The sequence below is a fragment of the Paroedura picta genome, chromosome 6, assembly GCF_049243985.1.
Source record: "Paroedura picta isolate Pp20150507F chromosome 6, Ppicta_v3.0, whole genome shotgun sequence".
In the NCBI taxonomy this organism is placed as follows: Eukaryota; Metazoa; Chordata; class Lepidosauria; order Squamata; family Gekkonidae; genus Paroedura; species Paroedura picta.
The window spans coordinates 80,220,324-80,229,733 of NC_135374.1; the positions used below are offsets into that span (position 1 = coordinate 80,220,324).

Sequence of the window (9,410 nt, forward strand, 5' to 3'; positions counted from 1 at the left end):
ACTCTATCTATATTTTGCTACTCCTCCCAATTTGTTCTCATCTGCAAATTTAATGGAGAGTCCTTCCACCTCCTCATCCAGACCTTTGATGAAAATATCATGCTGGTGTTGGTATTAATGTTCAATAGGTTATTTTTTCTCTTTGCTGATGTGTAAAATATTAAAAGATAAAAATATTTAAAAGTACCAGACTTAGTACTGAGTCCTCTGGCACCCATCTTCCTCCAATCTGATGAAATTGACAGGCCCTCTTTGGGTGCGGTTTTCAAGCCTGATCCTTATCTATCCTTATTTACCCATCCAAACATTGATGATTGTGAATTTCAGTGACTTCTCTGTATAATCTAACATAGCAACTGTTGTTGTCCAGTATTTCTATATCTTTAAATAGGATGCCATATCCATATTGGTTTAGAGCATGTTCAGCTACTGCTGATTTCTCCAGATCTTTTTAGTCTGCAGTGTCTTTCATGTTCTTTTATTCCTACCTGAATGGTGTGTTTTATAGCCCCAATGTATACTTGTCCATAGCTGCATGGTATGCAATAGATCCTGTGGAGGTGAGAGGGTTTCTCTTGTCTTTTGCTGATTGTAGCATTTGTTGAATTTTTCTGGTGGGTCATTAATTTTCCCAATTGGTCAGTGATTCCCTTGATGTATGGTAGAAGTAGTTTCCATATGGGAACTGTTTACACACTCCACACTTAGTCACAGATTCCCATTTTGCATGTCCTGCCTCTGAAGATGCCCGCCACAGTTACTGGTGAAACATCAGGGACTAAGAACAGATACTACACTTGATCTTAGCCAAAAGGCCGAGAAGCGATAAATCACCCGGGCCTGATGGCATCCCCCCAGAGCTCATTATTGATAATGCTCACTGGTGGGCCTCTATCCTGGCAAAGGTATTTTCTGCAACTGACTCTACTGGTCAAATTCCCGAAGCATGGTTAAACTCCATCATTTTGCCCTTTTACAAAAAAGGAGAAGTTACCCGGCCTATGAATTACCGCCCTATAAGCTTACTCTCTATAATTGGTAAACTCTACAGTAAGCACCTGTCCTTGAAACTATCTAACTGGGTACTCAGCAAGAACATTATAGGGCCCGAGCAAATTGGCTTTAAAAAAGGCTGTTCAACATTAGACCATTGCGCCGTTCTATCCTTCCTATGTGACAAGTATATAAAGCCTCCAAGAGGCAAACTATTTGTAGCATTCATAGATTTGAAGATGGCTTTTGACTCTATCCTTAGATCGTCTCTGTGGAGCAAACTTGCCAGTCTCAATATTGACCTTCACCTCTTATCCTTGCTAAAAAGTTTGCACTCCAATAACTTTTGTCAAATAAAATTTTCCCAGCAGGGGAATCTAACAAACAAAATACCTGTAAGGATGGGTGTTAAGCAGGGCTGTATTTTGGCTCCTCAGTTATTTAACCTATTCCTACATGACCTCCCTGGGTATCTGGAGGAGGTGAATGGTCATCCGCCTATGTTAGGGTCAAGACCTACCCCCCTACTACTGTATGCTGACGACACAGTGTTATTATCCAGAACAAGAATTGGTCTTAAGCGTTATCTTAGTAAATTTACTGAGTATTGTCAGGAAACAATTTAATATCAGGGACTAAGACTACCAGACAATGGTCATGGGGCCCAGAAAACCCACAACAACCAGTATTTTATTTTATTTCACTTTTATGGGGAAATGGTCAGATAGGTATCAGGTTTATATTTGGCAATAGGATTGAGGCAACTTTGTATAACCTTATGCAACTAATAGTTAGTCACAACATAGTAGCTGTTTTGTTATACAGAAAGAATAACATACTCTGCCCTGAACTTCTTTGAAAAAGAATGGGATACAATTGCACTGGAAAAAAAGAATGTTGGTAAATAATATTTGGAATGGTAACAGGGAAATAGGTAGAAAAGACCTTTATGACCAAAAGTCTATGCTGGGAGTCATGATACTGACATATTGGAAAGAGGGCTTTAGTATGGAGGACAATTTGGCAAGACTAACAAAATAGCAGGTTGGATCCTACCCAATGTGCATTAGACAGGATTTAGACAGCAGTCAACTTATTTTATGATTTTATTCTTGAGTATCTGAAACTCTTCCAATACAAAAATGTCCTTTCAGACTTGCTTACTTTCAGTTTAAATCTATAATGTAGTTTTGGGTAATATTTTGTGAAGAAGACATTTGCAAAACATTAATAAGCCATAAATTATGGATTTATTCTCAATTTATACATTGGCAAAATATACTATGGAAGAGTCAGACTTTTATCTGTACAATGAGTACAAAGAATTTTATGTCTTTTTCAAACCATATTCCAGACTTCAAAATATGCTTGCTTGCACCAGCATTGGATTTCCAATAATTTACTTTAGACAGCTGGAACATTTTGTCACATGTATATCTTCCATGACTGATGCATCTCTTGATTTTATAATATCATACAAAAAATGTACTAGCTGTCCTGTAATATTATTCACAGTCTTTGCACTTCATTTGTTCAGAAGACAGTCTCATTCAAAGCTGCTACTTGAAATTAAGTCTTTTGCTCAAGAATAATTTTACATATGTCCTGCTAGGTAATCTGCTTTAGTTATATCCAAATGTTCCTTCTGCTTGTGCAAGTTATATTTTATTTATGTTAAAAGAGATATATGCCAATGGCGTCCTCCTTTTCAGACCTCCATGTTGCCCTTCATGTAGTTCATGAGGGTTTGGCATACCCTAGTGACTACATTGTAGAGTCTACAGCAGTGGGAGAAGGAAGAGAAATGGGAAAATTCCATTCTTTGTGTGTTTAAGTTTCACCCACTTATGAATATGTCTAGAAGTGATACAACATAAGACAAATGTATTATAGCTAATGCATGAAGTGTTATCTTTAGTTGACATATACATATTTGCAGGCAAAAACAGAAGATGAATAGAGGGAAAGATGTTAGGCTAAGTTAGGCTAGGATTAACCCATTAACCAAAGAAATAGGTGTGTTAGATTACTATGTAGAGCACAACTGAGAGCAATATGCAGACAAAAATGTAAAAGTATGTCTGGTTCTTTTCCAACTGGAGATGCTTTGCTGGTTAATTACAATTGAGTATATATCCCACTCACACTGACTAGCTTTTGTAGAATCATGGAGTTGTAAGATACCACCATGGTAATCTAGTCCAACCCCCTGCGCAATGCAGGAAACTCACAACTACCTGCCCACCCACAATGGCTCCAATTTCATGCCCAGATGATATACCCCCAAGAAAACCAGAATCCCTGGCCAGTCTGGTCTGGAAGAAATTCGCCTCCTGACCCCAAAGTGGTGATCGGCATTTCCCTGGGCATGCAAGAAAGGGCCATAAAAGCAATCACTGACACAATCCTTCCAGCTCACCCACTCAGAATCTGTCTAATTTGTTATTTTTGTAATCATTGGTACTTTCCATAGTAATGTAACACATTATATTTTATTTGACAAAGGAAACTTTGGCCTTTGAAAATTTGTGCCACAATACATCTATTAGCCTTTTCTACTGTTTCCATTTAAAAAAGAACTTTAAAGGGTACTCTATTTTGTTGTTTGAACCAGGAACAATAGAACTCACAAAGGCTTACTTGATGTATTCCTTGCCACTAATTGTTTCTTTGCTTATCTTTCTTCAGATGTTCTTCTAAGCCACGAAAATCACAATAATGAATGAAGAACAAAGCCAAATAAAGCAAGTATATTTAAGACACACCTGGTACATTCTCTGTTGAACTGATCTTGTAAATCAGTAGAGGCATAGATCAGTACTACCCAAACCAAACAAAAAAAAAACTGAAAGTAATGGATATCTTAAATCATCTTGAAAGCAGACTTGCCAATACACAAGAAAGCATCAGAGACTTTACAAGGTTAAGTAACATCCTTGTAAAGTTTCTGATGTCCTTGTTATGAATGAGAAAGAAAATCTCATCATAATTGATAGCAGTGATAGAGGATGATAGTCATATATACTTTATAGTGATTGAGGTGTAGTAGTTTTTTAAAAGGTATATTTGATCTGATATCAAGATAAAAGAACACATCAATACACTCAATAGAGTGCTTTACTCTGCAAAATAGCAAAAAGACAGGTCCCCATCCCCCAAAGCAGTCTAAGATTGAATTCACATAAGAGTACTTCTCAGTCACTTGTGCACTTTACAGATGCACTTATGAAAATCACAAAGGTGTTGATGAAAGCTTTGTAGTGGAACTGATAGATGGTCAAACAGGGAAATTGATTTATAGAGAGTATAACTTTTATAGAGATTTATAACTTTGCTCACCATATCAGCATCTGTTAGATATCCTGAATACTGCAAAGGTATATATAATTGCTGAAGTTTGTGGTGATTCTTGTAATTTAGGTAGACATCCTGATAGGAACAGAGAGGATGGGGATTTATTGAGGATCCCTGCTGGCTAGATAGGAGAAGCGGCAGGAATAGGATTCAGAAAACATTAAGTAAACCTATGAAATATTGTCTTTGTCAATAAACTGATATTTACATTGACTTTGGTGTGTCCCCATATGACTAAACCCTAAATTACTACAAGGTTTACTGGTAAAGCATTTGATTTGCATGCAGACCATCCCAGATTAAGTCCCCAGGATCTTCAGTTAAAAGGATCAGGTAATATGAAAGACCTCAACTTGACAACTTAGATAGCCACTGTTGGTAATATTAGACAATACCATAATTATGTGATTGAGGATAAGGCTGCTTCATGCATTCTTTGTAGCCACTTCAACTCTAAGGAATAATCCATCAAAAGAAATTAGAAGGCCCTCATATCCAAGAGAGCCAGCTTGGTGTAGCGGTTAGAAATGCAGACTGCAAATCTGGTGAGCCAGGTTTGATTCAGCACTCTCCCACATGCAACCAGCTGGGTGACTTTGGGCTCACCTCAGCACTGATAAACCTGTTCTGACTGAGCAGTGATATCAGGGCTCTCTCAGTCTCACCTACCTCACAGGGTGTCTCTTGTGGGGACAGGAAAGGGAAGGTGATTGTAAGCTGCTTTGAGACTCCTTCAGGTAGAGAAATGTGGCATATAAGAACCAACTTCTTCTTCTTCTTCTTCTTCTTCTTCTTCTTCTTCTTCTTCTTCTTCTTCTTCTTCTTCTTCTTCTTCTTCTTCTTCTTCTTCTTCTTCTTCTCATTATGAGAGCCTATGACTCCTGTGATGTCTTTTATAGTCTGCTGGTACTTATCACTGATGTTATTGATAAGATTTTTTTTTACTATATTGATAGTGTGATATTTTAGTGACAGATTTTATTTTCCTGGGCTCCAAGATCACTGAGATCGGGGCTGCATCAAATAAATTAAAAGACGCTTGCTCCTGGGGAGGACAGCTATGGCAAATCTAGACAGCATTCTAAAAAGCAGAGACATCACCCTGACAACGAAAGTGCGTCTAGTCAAGGCTATGGTCTTCCCGGTTGCAATGTATGGCTGTGAAAGTTGGACCGTAAGGAAGGCAGAGAGTCAAACAATTGAGGCTTTTGAACTCTGGTGCTGGAGAAGACTTTTGCGAGTCCCTAGGACTGCAGGGTGAACAAATCGGTCAGTCCTAGAGGAGGTCAGCCCTGCCTGCTCCTTAGAAGGCCAGATCCTGAAGATGATCTGGCCACCTCATGAGAAGGAAGACTCCCTGGATAAGAGCCTACTGCTAGAAGAGATTGAGGGCAAAAGAAGAAGGGGACGACAGAGAGTGAGGTGGCTGGATGGAGTCACTGAAGCAGTAGGTGCAAACTTAAATGGACTTCGAGGAATGGTAGAGGAGAGGAAGGCCTGGAGGATCATTGTCCATGGGGTCACAATGGGTTGGACACGACTTAGCATCTAACAACAACAACATAATGCATGTCAACACATGCATGGGGAAATGTTTTACAGAGACAAGCCTAAAATTGAAGTTAATGGCATATCCAAGTACTTCTGAAGACATTTCCCCCCTCAAACCAGTGAAAGCAACAAATAAGCGAGGCTTCTTCAGCTGAGGTCCCTCCACAGAAGTGCTTAACAGTAAAACAAAGCTCCCTTCTGCAATTGTCTTTAAAGTTTCTGAGCACAATGCAGCCCTCTGTTCGACACTGCCCGTAATTTTGGAGCATGTAAACAATTAAGCGCCAGCTCCTACGCCAGCAAAAAAGTTCATTCTGAGACAATGAATGAACAAATATTCGTTGCTACTGGCATACTGCAAACATTTAGCAACATTGGTCTTTGTGCAGAACGGCTGTCAGTTTATACTTGAGAAGGCTGTGAAAATAAGAATTGATAAATTTCTGATATGAAAATAATCTCCAATACAACTCGCTTATTTTCAGAGTTGGAACATTTTAAGATTGCCTGGAGACCCCATCAACAGGTGGGTGAAAATTTAATAAATATGTATAAATAAGTATTTGTTTCATTTATATTCATTTTTACATTTTTAATATCAAGGCAGCATGTGTAGTTTTGCCAATGGAACTTCCATCTAGGTATTAGCCAGAATCAGAAACACTTCACATCACCATGGTTTCTATATCAGATCTTACCATGGATCCATATAGGAATATAGACACTACACTAGTTATTAGGCAAGATGCCTATCACTCCACTGTTTATGGTTTACTTGTCACCTGTAGAGATTGGGCACAAATGGCCAGAAAAGGTTGTGAATTAATATTTCCAGGTTGACCTATAATATTATCTTCAAAATCTTTCAAAACCCATCACTGTTACAGGTAATATACCAAACTTCTTGTCTGATACAAAATGGCTGTTCTTAAAAACAGGGGAGATAGGCTTTAGGTAAATTATTTGTTCTGAATAGTCTTTTCAAAGGACATATGTTTGGATTAGACAAACATGAAAAACTTAAAAGTCAGATTATGATAAAACATCATGTTTGGTTTTTTGTTTTGTTTTTCGATTACTACCCCCATCCCAACACATGACTCATCCTTTTGAACACAATATTTCTGTTTAATATTCTAACATATTGAATGAACTCCACAGTAGATTTCCAAAGAAACTGTAGGGCTTCAAATACCTTAAATCAGCTTTTCTGCTCAGAGAATTCACATAGGTATCACTTAAAATGGGAAGAACAATAGGGAGGAAATGGTTATGTAGAGGAACAGAAAGAGTGGAATCATGGGTCTATACTCCCAATTCAATGGTTACATCTAGTACAAATGGAAGAAGAAAAAAATGTTCACTTTGCAAAGCTGTAATAATTGCCAGATAGTTATAACATTGGCATAGAGATTTCCCAGGAAATAGGATTGACCCTTCTGGTAAGCAGTTTAAAATTTCACAATACCCTTGTGGGTAAAATATTACAATACCCTTCCCTCCACCGAAGGACTATAATTTTTGCACTATGAGACATGGGGGAAATGTAAATTGAGAGGTAGAGATTTCTTTCTTGTGCTGATGTGTTTGGTTTAGGATACAATGTTAATTGCATAGTTTAGGGTTGTCTCACCAAAACCAAGGGATACTTCTTAAAAGTCTGGGCAATCACTCTGAGGGCAATCAGTTGCTGAAATCATAATATGATTTGGGCTGCAATCACTTTCAGGGTTAATGGGTTTGTGTATGATAAACAAGTTGATGCTATGAAGCAGTTAACATAGAATCCTTCTTGCAATTCTCTGCTTATAAGGAAAAAACTGGACATGTAAACCAGTTCTTTGAGTGAGTGTATGGCCATTCAATATTTTGATTCATCCAGGTATTTTCAATAATCATTTCATTTCTCAGTCAATGGCCTTTTATAAAGTCAGACTACAACTGCTGAATAAACATTCCTCCCCTGACAATGATTTCTCCTGCATGTCCACACCATCAGACTAGAATCAAATATGGTCTGAAAACCCTGTACCTCTAGACTGGACTTTTGTAACTCGCTCTACGCAGGCCTGCCCTTAGTCTTGACCTGGAAACTACAGCTGGTTCAAAATGCAACGGCCAGGATCCTCACTGCAACACCGTGGAGGTCCCACATCCGGTCCATTCTCCATCAACTGCAATGGTTGCCAGTTGAATTCCGGATCAGACTAAAGTTTCTGGTAATTACCTTCAAGGCCATACACGGTCAGGGTCCAGTGTTCCTGAGGGATCGCCTCCCTGCCTACTTCCCCAAAAGAGCCCTGCGCTCCACTGCTACCAACCAGCTAAGGGTCCCTGGCCATAAAGAAGTTTGCTTGGTCTCGACCAGGGCCAGAGCATTCTCTACTCTGACCCCCACCTGGTGGAATGAGCTCCTGGAGGAGATCAGGGCCCTGACGGAACTTAAACAGTTCTGCAGGGCCTGCAAGGAGGAGCTCTTCCGCCAGGCATTTGGTTGAGACCAGATATAACCAACAACGACCAAAGGGCCCCTGCTCCCCCCCGCCCCCCTCAGAACACCACCTATACACTCTGGACCTGTTTATATTGTTGCACTGTTGTATTGTTTATTGGTTATACTATTATAATGTTATATGTTTACAATATCAGTTATTATTGCACAGTTATTCAAATGTTTTATAGACTGTTCTATGTATTGTTCTTATGTTATTATGTAAACTGCCCTGAGCTTCCGGGGAGAGTGGTATATAAATATAATAAATAGAAAATATAATAAATAAACAAATCACATGATGTGTACAGTTGAATGAGTTTCTAGGGTGTTTGGAACTCCTATAATTCCCTACCCCACTCTCACTCTCTTGGCAGACATGTGTCAGACAGCAACACAAGAATAAGATTTAAGTTGGCTGGATGTTGTGATTGTTTATCACCATGAAATTCACAGGCACCTTGGTACTAAATCTGGGACAACAACAAAAAAAAAATCCAAAAAAAGAAGATATATTTTGTTATGGTAGAAGCCCACATCAACATGCTAACTTACCCATTCCTGCTTCTGGGGCATGGTGGTTTTGATATTAGGAAAATGAGAAGAGAGAAAATTCTCACTGCTTCCATCTTTCCTTCCCTTCCCTTCATCCTGAGCTCCTGTCTCTTAATATCCATAGCACCTGTTGCATTCTGAAATTGGAATCCCAGAAAACCTTATATACATCCAAGGATTGGGGACAAGGCACTACAGATGACATAAGTATTACACTGTGGTGTCCCTGTTTCTAATTCCGCATATCAAACTCAGATTAACTAAGCTATAAGTAAATTTTATATAAATAATATTATATAAATAATATGTTTGAATTGGTTGACACTATAGGCTTTTCTCAATGGGCGGTAGTTAATTAATTTTTAAAATTTGTTAAACACTTATTGGGTCAGATGACCATATATGCTCATGTCAACCTTCCTCCCCTTCCCCAAATGGCCAGTGATGGACCTGGAGGGGTGGGAAG

The 9,410-nt window shown here is 38.8% G+C and overlaps 1 pseudogene; it reads right to left on the reverse strand.

Annotated features, from left to right (window-relative positions):
• Nucleotides 1–739: 739 nt before the first annotated feature.
• Nucleotides 740–827, reverse strand: LOC143840845 (U2 spliceosomal RNA; annotated as a pseudogene).
• Nucleotides 828–9,410: the final 8,583 nt, after the last annotated feature.